Source organism: Mus caroli, unplaced genomic scaffold, assembly GCF_978045245.1.
Source record: "Mus caroli unplaced genomic scaffold, Mus_caroli_1 scaffold_15, whole genome shotgun sequence".
In the NCBI taxonomy this organism is placed as follows: Eukaryota; Metazoa; Chordata; class Mammalia; order Rodentia; family Muridae; genus Mus; species Mus caroli.
The window spans coordinates 66,999,183-67,016,557 of NW_028227270.1; the positions used below are offsets into that span (position 1 = coordinate 66,999,183).

The following is a 17,375-nucleotide window of genomic DNA, read 5'->3' on the forward strand; positions in this document are numbered from 1 at the left end:
CTCTGGAGGAATCACCATACCTGACCTAAAGCTGTACTACAGAGCAATTGTGATAAAAACTGCATGGTACTGGTATAACGACAGACAAGTAGACCAATGGAACAGAATTGAAGACCCTGAGATCAACCCACATACCTATGGTCACTTGATCTTTGACAAGGGAGCAAAAACTGATGATATGATAGTATACATAAGTGTATACTATCCAGTGGAAAAAAGACAGCATTTTCAAAAAATGGTGCTGGCACAACTGGCGGTTATCATGTAGAAGAATGCGAATTGATCCATTCCTATCTCCTTGTACCAAGGTCAAATCTAAGTGGATTAAGGAACTCCACATAAAACCAGAGACACTGAAACTTATAGAGGAGAAAGTAGGGAAAAGCCTCAAAGATATGGGTACAGGGGAAAAATTCCTGAATAGAACAGCAAAGGCTTGAGCTGTAAGATCGAGAATCGATAAATGGGACCTCATAAAGTTGCAAAGCTTCTGCAAGGCAAAAGACACCGTCAATAAGACAAAAAGACCACCAACAGATTGGGAAAGGATCTTTACCTATCCTAAATCAGATAAGGGACTAATATCCAATATATATAAGGAACTCAAGAAGGTGGACTCCAGAAAATCAAATAACCCCGTTAAAAAATGGGGCTCAGAACTGAACAAAGAATTCTCACCTGAGGAATACCGAATGGCAGAGAAGCACCTGAAAAAATGTTCAACATCCTTAATCATCAGGGAAATGCAAATCCAAACAACCCTGAGATTCCACCTCACACCAGTCAGAATGGCTAAGATCAAAAATTCAGGTGACAGCAGATGCTGGCAAGGATGTGGAGAAAGAGGAACACTCCTTCATTGTTGGTGGGATTGCAAGCTGGTACAACCACTCTGGAAATCAGTTTGGCGGTTCCTCAGAAAATTGGACATAATACTACCAGAGGATCCAGCAATACCTCTCCTGGGCATATATCCAGAAGATGTTCCAACCGGTAAGAAGGACACATGCTCCACTATGTTCATAGCAGCCTTATTTATAATAGCCAGAAGCTGGAAAGAACCCAGATGCCCCTCAACAGAGGAATGGATACAGAAAATGTGGTACATTTACAGAATGGAGTACTACTCAGCTATTAAAAGGAATGAATTTATGAAATTCCTAGGCAAATGGATGGATCTGGAGGGCATCATTCTGAGTGAGGTAACATATTCACAAAGGAACTCACACAATATGTACTCACTGATAAGTGGATATTAGCCCAAAAACTTAGGATACCCAAAATATAAGATACAATTTGTTAAACGCATGAAACTCAAGAAGAATGAAGACCAAAGTGTGGACACTGTGCCCCTTCTTGGAATTGGGAACAAATCACCCATGGAAAGAGTTACAGAGATAAAGTTTGGAGCTGTGAAGAAAGGATGGACCATCTAAAGACTGCCATATCCAGGGATCCATCCCATAATCAGCTTCCAAACGCTGACACCATTGCATACACTAGCAAGATTTTGCTGAAAGGACCCAGATATAGCTGTCTCTTGTGAGACAATGCCGGGGCCTAGCAAACACAGAAGTGGATGCTCACAGTCAGCTATTGGATGGATCACAGGGCCCCCAATGGAGGAGCTAGAGAAAGTACCCAAGGAGCTAAAGGGAACTGCAACCCCATAGGTGGATCATTATTATGAACTAACCAGTACCCCAGAGCTCTTGTCTCTAGCTGCATTTGTATCAAAAGATGGCCTAGTAGGCCATCACTGGATAGAGAGGCCCATTGGACTTGCCAACTTTATATGCCCCAGTACAGGGGAATGCCAGGGCTAAGGGGTGGGGGGTGGGTGGGTGGGGGACTGGGGGGGGGAGTGTATTGGGGACTTTTTGGATAGCACTGGAAATGTAATTGAGGAAATTACCTAATAAAATAAAAAAAAGAAATAAATATTATTTTTCTAAACATGCTAAATACAAATACTACTGAAATAAACTCTGAAGACCAGATTTAAAAAAATAAAATTCTTTTTATTATAAAATAAAAGAATTTAATGAAAATGAAGACACCTCATACACAAACTTATGGGACACAATGACAGCAGTGCTAAGAGGAAAACCCATAGCTCTGACTGCCTCCCAGAAGAAACTGGAGAGAGCTTACACTAGCAGCTTAACAGCACACCAGAAAGCTCTAGAACAAACAGAAGCAAATACACCCAAGAGGAGTCGATGGCTGGAAATAGTCAAACTCAGGGCTGAAATCAACCAAAAAGAAACAAAAAAGAACTTTACAATACTCAACAAAAACAGGAGCTGGCTCTTTGAAAAAATCAACAACATAGATAAACTCTTAGTCAGACTAACCAGAGGGCACAGAGACAGAATCCAAATTAATAAAATCAGAAATGAAAAGGGAGACATAATGAAATATATCTTAAAATAATTATTCCATTTGTGGAATATTAACAGTTGGAAATATTAAAATCATGTTTTACAAACATCATGGAATTATTACTGATAATTTTTGATCACTGTGCTTGAAATTGGCATTTTCTTAATGTTTAACTTCAAAGAGTTTTTTCCATTTAAAAGTATTTAAACTATATTTACTGATGAAATAATTTCTCTCCTAGAAACAGTGATAATCTTTTTAAAGCAAACTTATAGTTAGATACTGTACACAGACATATAGTGTGTTTTCAATACCTATGTCAGGTGGTACCACATGAAGGCTTTTGAATATATTTCTTTTTTTTTTTAATTTTTAATATTTTTATTACATATTTTCCTCAATTACATTTCCAATGCTATCCCAAAAGTCCCCCATAGCGCCCCCCACTTCCCTACCCACCCATTCCCATTCTTTTGGCCCTGGCATTCCCCTATATTGGGGCATATAAAGTTTGCAAGTCCAATGGGCCTCTCTTTCCATTGATGGCCGACTAGGCCATCTTTCGATACATATGCCGCTAGAGACAAGAGCTCCGGGGTTCTGGTTAGTACATCATGTTGTTCCAACAATAGGGTTGCAGATCCCTTTAGCTCCTTGGTTACTTTCTCTAGCTTCTCCATTGGGAGCCCTGTGATACATCCAATAGCTGACTGTGAACATCCACTCCTGTGTTTGCTAGGCCCCGGCATCGTCTCACAAGAGACAGCTATATTTGGGTCCTTTCAGCAAAATCTTGCTAGTGTATGCAATGGTGTCAGCGTTTAGAAGCTGATTATGGGATGGATCCCTGGATACAGCAGTCTCTAAATGGTCCATCCTTTCATCACAGCTACGAACTTTGTAACTCCTTCCCTGGGTGTTTTGTTCCCAATTCTAAGAAGGAGCACAGTGTCCACACTTTGGTCTTCATTCTTCTTGAGTTTCATGCGTTTAGCAAATTGTATCTTATATCTTGGGTATCCTAAGTTTTGGGCTAATATCCACTTATCAGTGAATACATATTGTGTGAGTTCTTTTGTGATTGTGTTACTTCACTCAAGATGATGCCCTCCAGGTCCATCCATTTGGCTAGGAATTTCATAAATTCATTCTTTTTAATAGCTGAGTAGTACTCCATTGTGTAAATGTACCATAATTTCTGTATCCATTCCTCTGTTGAGGGACATCTGGGTTCTTTCCAGCTTCTGGCTATTATAAATAGGGCTGCTATGAACATAGTGGAGCATGTGTCCTTTTTACCGGTTGGGACATCTTCTGGATATATGCCCAGGAGAGGTATTGCTGGATCCTCCGGTAGTACTATGTCCAATTTTCTGAGGAACCGCCAGACTGATTTCCAGAGTGGTTGTACAAGCTTGCAATCCCACCAACAATGGAGGAGTGTTCCTCTTTCTCCACATCCTCGCCAGCATCTGCTGTCACCTGAATTTTTGATCTTAGCCATTCTGACTGGTGTGAGGTGGAATCTCAGGGTTGTTTTGATTTGCATTTCCCTGATGATTAAGGATGTTGAACATTTTTTCAGGTGCTTCTCTGCCATTCGGTATTCCTCAGGTGAGAATTCTTTGTTCAGTTCTGAGCCCCATTTTTTAATGGGGTTATTTGACTTTCTGGAGTCCCCCTTCTTGAGTTCTTTATATATATTGGATATTAGTCCCTTATCTGATTTAGGATAGGTGAAGATCCTTTCCCAATCTGTTGGTGGTTTTTTTGTCTTATTGATGGTGTCTTTAGCCTTGCAGAAGCTTTGTAGTTTCATGAGGTCCCACTTGTCAATTCTCGATCTTACAGCACAAGCCATTACTGTTCTATTCAGGAATTTTTCCCCTGTGCCCATATCTTCAAGGCTTTCCCCCACTTTCTCCTCTATAAGTTTCAGTGTCTCTGGTTTTATGTGAAGTTCCTTGATCCACTTAGACTTGACCTTAGTACAAGGAGATAGGAATGGATAGATTCGCATTCTTCTACATGTTAACAACCAGTTGTGCCAGCACCATTTGTTGAAAATGCTGTCTTTCTTCCACTGGATGTTTTTAGCTCCCTTGTCGAAGATCAAGTGACCGTAGGTGTGTGGGTTCATTTCTGGGTCTTCAATTCTATTTCATTGGTCTATTTGTCTGTCACTATACCAGTACCATGCAGTTTTTATCACAATTGCTCTGTAGTAAAGCTTTAGGTCCGGCATGGTGATTCCACCAGAGGTTCTTTTATCCTTGAGAAGAGTTTTTGCTATCCTAGGTTTTTTGTTATTCCAGATGAATTTGCAGATTGCACTTTCTAATTCGTTGAAGAATTGATTTGGAATTTTGATGGGGATTGCATTGAATCTGTAGATTGCTTTTGGCAAGATAGCCATTTTTACAATGTTGATCCTGCCAATCCATGAGCATGGGAGATCTTTCCATCTTCTGAGATCTTCTATAATTTCTTTCTTCAGAGACTTGAAGTTTTTATTATACAGATCTTTCACTTCCTTAGTTAGAGTCACGCCAAGATATTTTATATTATTTCTCTCTATTGAGAAGGGTGTTGTTTCCCTAATTTCTTTCTCAGCCTGTTTATTCTTTGTGTAGAGAAAGGCCATTGATTTGTTTGAGTTAATTTTATATCCAGCTATTTCACCGAAGCTGTTTATCAGGCTTAGGAGTTCTCTGGTGGAATTTTTAGGGTCACTTATATATACTATCATATCATCTGCAAAGAGTGATATTTTGACTTCATCTTTTCCAATTTGTATCCCTTTGATCTCCTTTTGTTGTCGAATTGCTCTGGCTAGGACTTCAAGTACAATGTTGAATAGGTATGGAGAAAGTGGACAGCCTTGTCTAGTCCCTGATTTTAGAGGGATTGCTTCAAGCTTCTCACCATTTACTTTGATGTTGGCTACTGGTTTGCTGTAGATTGCTTTTATCATGTTTAGGTATGGGCCTTGAATTCCTGATCTTTCCAAGACTTTTATCATGAATGGGTGTTGGATCTTGTCAAATGCTTTTTCCGCATCTAACGAGATGACCATGTGGTTTTTGTCTTTGAGTTTGTTTATATACTGGATTACGTTGATGGATTTCCGTATATTGAACCATCCCTGCATCCCTGGGATGAAACCTACTTGGTCAGGATGGATGATTGTTTTGATGTGTTCTTGGATTCGGTTAGCAAGAACTTTATTGAGGATTTTTGCATCAATATTCATAAGGGATATTGGTCTGAAGTTTTCTATCTTTGTTGGGTCTTTTTGTGGTTTAGGTATCAGAGTAATTGTGGCTTCATAGAATGAGTTGGGTAGAGTACCTTCTGTTTCTATTTTGTGGAATAGTTTGTGAAGAACTGGGATTAGATCTTCTTTGAAGGTCTGATAGAACTCTGCAGTAAACCCATCTGGTCCTGGGCTTTTTTTAGTTGGGAGACTATTAATGACTGCTTCTATTTCTTTGGGGGATATAGGGCTGTTTAGATCATTAACCTGATCTTGATTCAACTTTGGTACCTGGTATCTGTCTAGGAACTTCTCCATTTCATCCAGGTTCTCCAGTTTTGTTGAGTATAGCCTTTGGTAGAAGGATCTGATGGTGTTTTGGATGTCTTCAGGATCTGTTGTTATGTCTCCTTTTTCATTTCTGATTTTGTTAATTAGGATGCTTTCCCTGTGCCCTCTAGTGAGTCTGGCTAAGGGTTTATCTATCTTGTTGATTTTCTCAAAGAACCAGCTCCTTGATTGGTTGATTCTTTGAATAGTTTTTCTTGTTTCCACTTGGTTGATTTCGCCCCTGAGTTTGATTATTTCTTGCCGTCTACTCCTCTTGGGCGAATTTGCTTCCTTTTGTTCTAGTGCTTTTAGGTGTGTTGTCAAGCTGCTAATGTGTGCTCTCTCTAGTTTCCTTTTGGAGGCACTCAGAGCTATGAGTTTTTCTCTTAGAAATGCTTTCATTGCGTCCCATAAGTTTGGGTATGTTGTGGCTTCATTTTCATTGAACTCTAAAAAGTCCTTAATTTCTTTCTTTATTCCTTCCTTGACCAAGGTATCATTGAGAAGAGTGTTGTTCAGTTTCCACGTGAAGGTTGGCTTTCTATTATTTATTTTGTTATTGAAGATCAGCCTTAGTCCATGGTGATCTGATAGGATGCATGGGACAATTTCAATATTTTTGTATCTGTTGAGGCCTGTTTTGTGACCAATTATGTGGTCAATTTTGGAGAAGGTACCATGAGGTGCTGAGAAGAAGGTATATCCTTTTGTTTTAGGATAGAATGTTCTGTAGATATCTGCCAGATCCATTTGATTCATAATTTCTGTTAGTTTCACTGTGTCCCTGTTTAGTTTATGTTTCCATGATCTGTCCATTGGTGAAAGTGGTGTGTTGAAGTCTCCCACTATTATTGTATGAGGTGTAATGTGTGCTTTGAGATTTACTAAAGTTTCTTTAATGAATGTGGCTGCCTTTGTATTTGGAGCATAGATATTCAGGATTGATAGTTCCTCTTGGAGGATTTTACCTTTGATGAGTATGAAGTGTCCCTCCCTGTCTTTTTTGATGACTTTGGGTTGGAAGTCAATCTTATCAGATATTAGAATGGCTACTCCAGCTTGTTTCTTCATACCATTTGCTTGGAAAATTGTTTTCCAGCCTTTCATTCTGAGGTAGTGTCTATCCTTTTCTCTGAGATGAGTTTCCTGTAAGCAGCAAAATGTTGGGTCTTGTTTGTGTAGCCAGTTTGTTAGTCTATGTCTTTTTATCGGGGAGTTGAGTCCATTGATATTAAGAGATATTAAGGAAAAGTAATTGTTGTTTCCTGTTATTTTAGTTGTTAAAGTTGGCATTCTTTTCTTGTGGCTGTCTTCTTTTAGGTTTGTTGAGGGATTACCTTCTTGTTGTTTCTAGGGCGTGGTTCCTGTCCTTGTATTGGTTTTTTTCTGTTATTATCCTTTGAAGGGCTGGATTCGTGGAGAGATAATGTGTGAATTTGGTTTTGTCGTGGAATACTTTGGTTTCTCCATCTATGTTAATTGAGAGTTTGGCTGGGTATAGTAGCCTGGGCTGGAATTTGTGTTCTTTTAGTGTCTGTATAACATCCGTCCAGGATCTTCTGGCTCTCATAGTCTCTGGTGAAAAATCTGGTGTAATTCTGATAGGCTTGCCTTTATATGTTACTTGGCCTTTTTCTCTTACTGCTTTTAGTATTCTATCTTTATTTAGAGCATTTGTTGTTCTGATTATTATGTGTCGGGAGGTATTTCTTTTCTGGTCCAGTCTATTTGGAGTTCTGTAGGCTTCTTGTATGTTCATGGGCATCTCTTTCTTTAGATTTGGGAAGTTTTCTTCTATAATTTTGTTGAAGATGTTTGCTGGTCCTTTGAGTTGAAAATCTTCCTTCTCATCCACTCCTATTATCCGTAGGTTTGGTCTTCTCATTGTGTCCTGTATTTCTTGGATGTTTTGAGTTAGGATCTTTTTGCATTTTACATTTTCCTTGATTGTTGTGCCGATGTTCTCTATGGAATCTTCTGCACCTGAGATTCTCTCTTCCATCTCTTGTATTCTGTTGCTGATGCTCGTATCTATGGTTCCAGATTTCTTTCCTAGGGTTTCTATCTCCAGTGTTGCCTCATTTTGGGTTTTCTTTATTGTGTCTACTTCCCTTTTTAGGTCTAGTATGGTTTTGTTCATTTCCATCATCTGTTTGGATGTGTTTTCCTGTTTTTCTGTAAGGACTTCTACCTGTTTGATTATGTTATCCTGTTTTTCTTTAAGGATTTGTAACTCTTTAGCAGTGTTCTCCTGCAATTCTTTAAGGGATTTTTGTGCTTCCTCTTTATTGTCTTCTGCCTGTTTACCAGCGTTCCTTTGTATTTCTTTAAGTGTGTTATTAAAGTCCTTCTTGAAGTCCTCTATCATCATCAGGAGATATGCTTTTAGATCCGTGTCTAGCTTTTCCGGTGTGTTGGGGTGCCCTGGACTGGGCGAAGTGGGAGTGCTGGGTTCTGATGATGGTGAGTGGTCTTGGTTTCTGTTAGTAAGATTATTACGTTTACCTTTCGCCATCTGGTAATCTCTGGGGTTAGTTGTTGTCGTTGTCACTGTTTAAAGATTGGAGCAGAAGCTGTGTTCCACTCACCAGCAGTCTCAAAATCCTGTGGCTGGGGTCGTGGGTAGCTGGCGGTACCCCGGTGTTGGTCCAGCAGGAAGAGGCCTGTGGTCCTACTCAGGCCGGTTTTCTGCTTCTCTAACTAATGCAGTCTCAGGTCCCGCTTGCAATTGGATTGGAGCAGAAGCTGTGTTCCACTCACCAGAAGTCTTAAGATCCTGTGGCGGGTGTTGTGGGTAGCTGGCGAGTGTCAGCCTACCCTGCGCCCTAGCTTCCCAGGTGCTTTTCTGACCGGAAGAGGCTTGTGGCCCTATGTAGGCCGGATTTCTGCCTCCCCAACCAGAGCAGTCTCGGGTCCCGCGTGATTGGACTGGAGCAGAAGCTGTGTTCCACTCACCAGCAGTCTCAAAATCCTGTGGCGGGGGTCGTGGGTAGCTGGCGGGTGTCAGCCGACCCTGTGCTCTAGCTCCCCTGGTGCTGATCCGGCCGGATGAGGCCTGTGGCCCTACTCAGGCCGGTTTCTGCTTCCCTAACTAATGCAGTCTCAGGTCCCGCGCGCAATTGGATTGGAGCAGAAGCTGTGTTCCACTCACCAGAAGTCTTAAGATCCTGTGGCGGGTGTTGTGGGTAGCTGGCGAGTGTCTGCGGACCCTGCGCCCTAGCTTCCCAGGTGCTTTTCTGACCGGAAGAGGCTTGTGGCCCTATGTAGGCCGGATTTCTCTCTCCCCAACCAGAGCAGTCTCAGGTCCCGCGCGATTGGACTGGAGCAGAAGCTGTGTTCCACTCACCAGCAGTCTCAAAATCCTGTGGCGGGGTTCGTGGGTAGCTGGCGGGTGTCAGCCGATCCTGCGCTCTAGCTCCCCTGGTGCTGATCCTGAATATATTTCTTAATTATTCATTTTTAATATTTTATGCTCATATACTATGCTTAATTCTTAAAGAATATTTTGTATGTTTTGAAATAATTTAGTATTCAACATTAGATATAGGATCCTCAGATATGGGCAGTTTTAAATGTTCATTAATGATACTTTTAGTTTATGAAAGGCTATGAATATGAAAGTTGAACAAAATTTTTGTATTTGATTCTCTAAAATACTCAATATTATTAATATGTTTGATGTATATAACACATTGAGGTAATAAAAAATTTTAAGATTAAAAAAAAAATGAAAAGAACAACAAACACAACCCCAAACCAGTACCTGATAAAACAGGCTGAAAGTAAGAGCTGAGACTAAACAAACAGAAAATAATGAACATTGAAAAAAAATCCTGGTTCTTGGAAAGGAGAGAGTAAACTGAGCAAGCATTCCCAAATCTAAGGATATGAGATGATACAGAGTAAAACTAGAGACAAATGACTGTAATACAGTAGCAGATACAACAAGGCTCTAACAACCTTTAGAACAGGGCTGGAGAGATGGCTTGGGCTTTAAGAGCACTGACTGATCTTTCAGAGGTCCAGAGTTTAATTCCCAGCAACCACATGGTGGCTCACAACCACTTGTAATGGGATCTGATGCCCTCTTCTGGTGTGTCTGAAGACAGCAACAGTGTACTAACTCACAACAAATAAATATATAGATCTTAAAAAGAAAAAAAAAAAAGAACCATTAGAACATATCTAAGAATCTTTGAAACAGATATATAGGAAACCTATACTGACACCAATTGTGAAACCGGGAGAAGTGGATAAATTTCAAAATAAATATAAAATGCTTGAATACATCAATAACAAGCAATGAAATTAAAATATTAACAGGAAAAAAATCAACAAAAGTCCAAGGTTTGACATATTCATAAATGAATTCTACCAGACTTTTAAAGAACACCAATGTTCCTAAGATAATTCCATGAAATAAAAGGGAAAGGACATTTTCCACTGTGTTCCAGAAAGCCAACGTTACCCTGTAACCAAAACCAGACAAATAGAAAGCTTGCTAATTCTGTGGATAGAGCTGCTTATGACCAGACCAGATGATCCAAGTTTTGTTTGTGGAGCCCACATGGTGGAATGAGAGAACTGGCCTCACAATTGGTCCTCTGTCCTTCCCATGTGTGCAGACACACACAAACAATTAAAACCAGAGTAAAAAAACACTATTACCAATATTTTCATGTGAAAGATGTGACAAACCTTAACGAGATTCCGTGATACTTCACGATAAACAACACATTTATAAGCTCACGTTCATGAACATCAGTTCACTCACGAATATAAGGTGAGTCTGAAATACACAAATCCATAAATAAAATCATGTGAAGAGTGTACGAGATAAAAAAGGACCGAGCCTTAAGAATAAAACGTGTCAGCCCAGCATGGTGGCATATGTCTTTAATCTGATTGCACCTGGGAGGCTGAGGCAGGCATATTTCTGAGTTCCAGGCCAGCCAACAGAGTGAGTTCCAGGACAGCCAGGGCTACACAGAGTAAACCCTCTCTCGAAAATAAACAAACAACAAACAAAAAAACAAAGAATGAAAAGTGTCATTTTCCAGAAAATAGGTGGAACTAAGGATAATGCTTCATGTGACAAGCCAAGTCTCTAAAGACAACTGTGATATGTTCTAATTTCTATGCATAATGTGCCCGTGTTGGAGGATCCTGGACATAAAAGGGGGACATGAAAGAGGGCAAGGCTCTGCTTCCCTGTGATGATCCACAGGGCTTGTGCTGGGCAGGAGCCTGCTTGTCTCAGCCACCACGAACTGTCCAGGGAGTGCTGCACAGAGTCCTGGGAGGTTCAGAATCTATATTCTGCAGCCCCAAGGCCTCCAATAGCCAGGCAGTGCGAAGGAAGGGTCAGTGCCTACAACACAACCAAAGTGGTTCTGACAAGCTGAGAAGGAGGGTTAGGGAGTCACATCATCAGCAAGACTAGAAAAACTAGGCTGTACCTAGGTGCTGGGGGAGTAGACAGGAGCAGCTCTCCTGAAATCATGCCTGAGCACACAAACTCTGCCTCTGCAGCCCCGGAGTGAAAAATTAACCTCAGTTATAACAGGTCAGTTACCAACTGTCTCAGCAACCTCACACCAACTGTAACTCCTGGTCAAGACCTAATTGGTCACATGTCCAGAACTTGGCCAATCAGACTGGCTAGCGAACCAGGACTCTCCTGATTGGTCATACTGAGGTCATGTGACTCCTCTACACACATGGGAAGGTTCATGTCCCTACCACAAGCAGACAGTCTTATTACAGCAGGGTTAAGGAGAGAAACTTTGCATGCTCTGTGCTTCCTTTCCAGGACTGTGCCAGCTAAGGTGCACCTCCCCATCCCATTGCCTCTGTACACGGGAGAGCTTACTATTGCATTTCCTTTCTCAGGTCCTGAAATACAGACCTATTTGTGATGAGCAGATTTTCGGTTTGCTCCCAGCTGTGGGTCATCCCTGAGTACAAAAGCCTTCAGTTATGTATTCAGTCAGTGATCCTTCACCTTTCACTTGGGATCACCTACTGGGGCTGCAGGGCAACAAGACTGAAGGAATTTATGTCTTCAAAAAACGCACAGTATGAAAGAAATTGTGCGACAAATTTAAACAGTATCTATGTCTACAGTGTGTACTGTCCTTTGCCTCAGACAGGGGGCTCTTAATGCTTGCCCTGCCATGTGTGCTAATACCATTAACTAGTGAACTACAAAGATTTATCATAAAATAGTCATGGCTTGTCATACTTGGTATTGTTCTCAAAGTGTCTCAAAATTCAATGTTATTTTCCACTGCCTTTTCTGATCATTCATTGCACTGCTTTAGTGATGGATAATTTTAATCCAGATTTTTTTTTCTCAGCTGTAGCAATGTCCCCAATTTTTTCATGACTTCTCTAGTACTTTTGGAAAATAGTTTCAATCTCTTGCTAACTGGCCCTCACTGTCTTTCTATGTTTCTTCCAAACCTTCCATTTTTGACTTTTTTTTTAATTTAATGATTGAATATATTTTTGATAACTCTGTACAGGGGAACTGTGTCCATTTCAATCATGCCCCAGCCTCTCAGCTTTTCCCATCCCCCACCCAACTCATGGTTTCTTTATTCTTGCACATGTATGTGTTTATAATAAGTACAGGGTCTGAGATTCAATTTCAGGGAGAGAGCAAAGAGCAATAGTGAGAGTTCATCTTGTTGGTGGAGACTCTTGAGCTCTGAGAAAGGGAGATTTCCCAGGCATCAGGACTGTTTTAAGTGTAGTCCTTGGGAGAATCATTATCAACCCAAGTGTTATAATTTCATTTAAATTAAGTACACACTTGGACACAAAAATGTCTATGTGTGTTCTCAATGATTCCTTTTAATAGCCCCCATTTCTCTGAAAGGTGAGTTTCTTAGAGCTTCCATTGCTGTAAAGAGAAACCACGAACAAGGCTACTTATATAAATGGGGACTGACTTACAGGTTCAGAGGTTCAGTCCATTATCACCAAGGCCAGAAGCATGTCATCTTTCAGACAGGCATGGTACTGCAAAAAAAAAAAAAAAAAGCCTAAGAGTTTTATGCCTTGATCAGAAGCCAGCCAGGAAAAGATTAGTTCATGCAGGTAGAAGGAGGATCTCAAAGCCCACCCATAAAGTGATACAATTCCTCTGTCAAGAGCACTCATTACAACAAGACACACTTCATAATAATGTCACTCCCTGTCGGCCAAGCATTCAACCACAAGAGTCTAAGGGGACAAACCTATTTACAACACCACACTGAGTGTAAATGTCACTGGAATTGCAAGAGATTTTCACATGATAATGTTGCCTTGATTGAAGGCTTTGCCCACACTTTGAAAGACTCGTTTCCAGAAAAATGACTCTTAAAGCAGCCTTGTTGTTCTGTGATGCCAGACTCCATTGTCTGTTGTGTAAATGATTCATGCTCCACATGTCAATCTATATTCAGCAGAAAGACAATCTCTCACCCTTGAGAGGCCCGAACCCAGAAATGAAGCTGCTGTTGTTGATTGCAGAGAATGCTGGCAAAGTATTGGTGGGAAAGTATTCATGGCCCAGTACTTAGGAATGTATTTGACACAGTGTATAAGTTGTAAAGCAAGGCCTGTCAACTAGCAATGCAAGTGCTCTCTATCAGTGTACTACACCTGGTGGTATATGTAACTCCTCAGTTTCTCTGGGAGCTTGAAAAAGGCAGTGATGAGGTTGCAACTCATGGAGATCTGGGAAGTTCTTTAGGGCAGCAGTATTCATCTTTCACATGGACCAGCCATCCTTACCAAGGTGATGCCAAAATATGGCAATGCCACACAAGGGATGACCTCAGGGGACAGCTTGCACTTAAACTCATCGAGAAGAAAGTTATACTTGGGATTAGAGTAAACCTTAGGCAGAGCAGTCAGTGCAGACTTTCCTTTCTCCAACCCATTAGTAGGTGGGAAGTAGGCCATTTTTCCTCTTTCCACTCACTCTGTGGATTCTGCTTATTATCTTTTCTACCTTGCTCTTTCCATGGGGTAGCCATTGTTGATTGTCTCCCTACAAGCTCCCTACCATCAAACTGCAGATTCATCTCAAGACATTCCTGAAATGAAATCGCTTAATACAGATGAGGAAACATCATTTGGTACTGTACAGAAGGCCTGGAGAAAAGAAGGGCCCTGACCTGTCATGGAGTGCCACAGGCTGGCTCAGTCGGCTCCTCAGCCCTCTGGAGAAATCAGGGTGCTGGTACTCAGGTGGGAAAGGAGTTGGTGAGTGACAAACAGACAAGAACACCAGAGAGTGTTGGAACTGAATGTAATATCTCAAAGCGAATATCAGAATTATATTACAGAAGAAAACAAGGAAGTTAGGTGATATATTGAGGTCATCTGATGCATAATGACTCTTTACACAAAACAGAGTAATGCATACATAAAGACTGGCAGGAACCAGGCATAGGTTACAAATGAGATAAAAAGCAGCCCTATCTAAAGTCAGCTATTCTAGGAGCCTGGTGAGGATTTCATAACCTAGTCACAATTCTAGTCTATTGTATAACCCACCAACAGGGGGCTTCTGCTCTTGCTAAACTTTTCATGAATAATGCAATAGTCTAGTTCCTCCTTAAGCCACAACCCTCCTACTTCCTAGACCATTGTAAATTCCTGCATATGAGAGTGACTGGGTTGTTATTCTGTTTACATTGGAGAACTTGCCCTGAGATTTCTACTCTTACCCAGTAAACTGCAAATCCTGATTTGTTTCACTATCTCTTTCAACACTGAAGGCATTTTGTCTGAATAAGTCAAATCATTCCTTGCACCTATAATAAAACAATACTGAAAGAAAGCACAGTAGGCCTATTACCGACTATCGCTAGGACATATCTGGACCACAACCCTGTTATGGAATGACAAGGACTCTCCACGAGACCAGTTTCTGTGAAGCTTTGTATCTCAGGACTAACACCAAGCTTTTGGACTTGTCATGCACACTCCACTGGAGTGGGTGTGTCAGTGGAGCCCGGCCAAGATGCAGAGAATCATGATGTCAACCAGGGTTACTTGCCTGAACACCTGGAAATTCCTCAACTTACGTGAGTGACCAGATCCCCCAGGATTCCCCTCGACACTTCTCCTGCCACTTGAGTGAACTGTATGTCATGCATGATGCTCAAGGTGAGGGCACCCAGGTGCTCACTGGAGAAATGATGTCACAGAAATAATCATTTCTGATTGGTTGCTTAAAACATACCCTACTCTTTCACAAGTATCCCTAGAGTTTTTCCTGAATTTTCTTTTAAATTTTTATCCTGTTTTGCCTTACTTGCATTCTTCGTGTGTCACCAGGTCTAAATCTCACTGCCATCTTTGGCTAGTGTCACTCTAACTGATGGAGCCCCTACCTGCATAGAAGGTTGTAGTAGAATCTCAAAGAAGGAAGAGAAGAAAAACAAGAAAAAGGAGTATGAAGTGGAGGATAATGAGAAGGAGATGAAGAACAGGAGGAGGAAGAACAAAACCACACTTAAAGGGACAAATCTGTCCAGAAATCATTATCACCAGGGTCACTGCACACACACACACACACACACACACACACACACACACACACACACAGAGATACACAAACACACCATACATTTAAAGATCCCAATATGCAATGAGAGTAACCAGGAAGGAGAAATATACAATTCATTCCTGTTCTTGGATGGAACTGGAGCACCCTTCAGGCTGGCATAACTTTCTGCATGATACTTAGGTCTGGAAAAAGAATGGAGTTAATTTGTATACATTATCAAAAGCAGCAGGAGCTGTCACTTTATCCCCAGGATTTTCTGATAACTGCTTATATGTCTGGGGTCACACATGAAGTCCAACTCTTCTTTCAATAGGTGTACCCCTCAATTTTAGAAACCCAGCAAGATGCATATATAGAATTCCTTCCCAGGCAAAGTGGAGACTATGGACTCTAAGGAAAGGCTCTCTAACAGGCCTGGTTCTTAGCTTGGTGCTCTGAGTATGGGAACCCCAGACCATCACAGTCTCAGAGTGACTTCTGTCAGAGCAGAGATTATGCCTCCAATGTGTCTTGTGTTGGAAAGAGGGGAATTACTAGGAGACCTGGATCTTTCTGTCTTTCCTTTTAATTGAGGGTTGGGTGGAGTATGATCTCTTTGTGACTGTGCAGGAACCTGAGTTAGGCCAGGAGAGATGGAGCTGGAAGCAGACCTACCTGGATGTTGCTGTATACCAGAGTATTGCAACATGTAAGAGCAGAGCCTCCTGCTGCCATGGAAAGCAGAACTCTGGTGCCCCTGGGATTGGCAGCACTAGATGCTGGTTTGGAATCCATAGCCACATTATTACACCATGAACTCAGGAGTGAGATGAATCTCCTACAGGAGACTTGAAATTTAAGAGACCTGGGGTGAGTCCTGTTCTGGATTTGGTTATTTTTGATAAATGTGGCAAAGTTAGGAAGACCAGGTTCTTGACCAGGACTGGTCTTTGGGCTCCTGGCCAATCCAGAACAGAGAGCTGGAGTTCCCCTAGAGCTATGATAAATTTCAGGTCCAAAGGACAAACTAGACACCCTGAGGATAAGTGTGACCAGAGGCAAAGTGCTCCCTTCATGAGTACACTTCAAGTCTCTTCTTCATATTTCACTTCATGAAGACAGATATCTACATCATTGACAATGAACTCACAGAGGCCATATCTTTGTTCATAAGAGCATAAGTGTATTCACAAAAGATGTGGGTCAGGAAAATGATAGTAAATGTCTAGGTGTGATAATCCTGGGTGTGCTCTACTTCCTGGCTCCAGAGGAACTCTGATAAATTCGGGAAGTCCATGAAGAGGGAGGGATGACAACATTGCCAACTGACATCTTCTCCCCATGAATGTATGCTCTTCCTGTTCTCATTGGCAGACCTTGGACCCTCTGAGATTGGAGAGCAAACTCTCTCCTTAGGCTGTCCTAGGCTCAGTTCACAGTGGAGGAGGATCCAGCAGGGATACCTGTGAAACCCAGGACACCACAGCTTACACGTGGTCTCCACTGCAGCCCATGAGGGTTTGGTTTAGAGTAGGGCTCCATGCAGCCCAGGAGGACACAGCGTACAGCAGGCATCCACTGCAGTGCAGAATAGCATGGGTTACAGCCTGTGTCCAATGCAGCCTCCCAGCTGGACTTCCCACCCTTCTGCTCATGAAGATGAATACAGGAAGGTTGAGACCTCTTTTTCTCCCAGGAAATGTAAGGAAATATTGGGCTTGCAGGGAACTGAAAATGTAGCCTTGATACCTCCTAGGATCTGAGAATAATCAGCATTTGGATAAGTGCATAGCCTGCTGCAACAGCTGTTTATGCCATCACATCCCCCAGAATAGCTAAGACCTCTCTGCAGGC

The 17,375-nt window shown here is 41.5% G+C and overlaps 1 long non-coding RNA gene across 2 annotated transcripts in view; it reads right to left on the minus strand.

The window, feature by feature from the left end:
- Positions 1-17,375, minus strand: part of LOC147000960 (uncharacterized) — a 49,294-nt gene that overhangs the window by 14,760 nt on the left and 17,159 nt on the right. For both annotated transcript variants that reach the window (XR_015045426.1, XR_015045425.1), the window contains exon 6: positions 12,932-12,997. This is a non-coding gene — a long non-coding RNA (uncharacterized LOC147000960). The remainder of the gene's footprint in view (positions 1-12,931; positions 12,998-17,375) is intronic.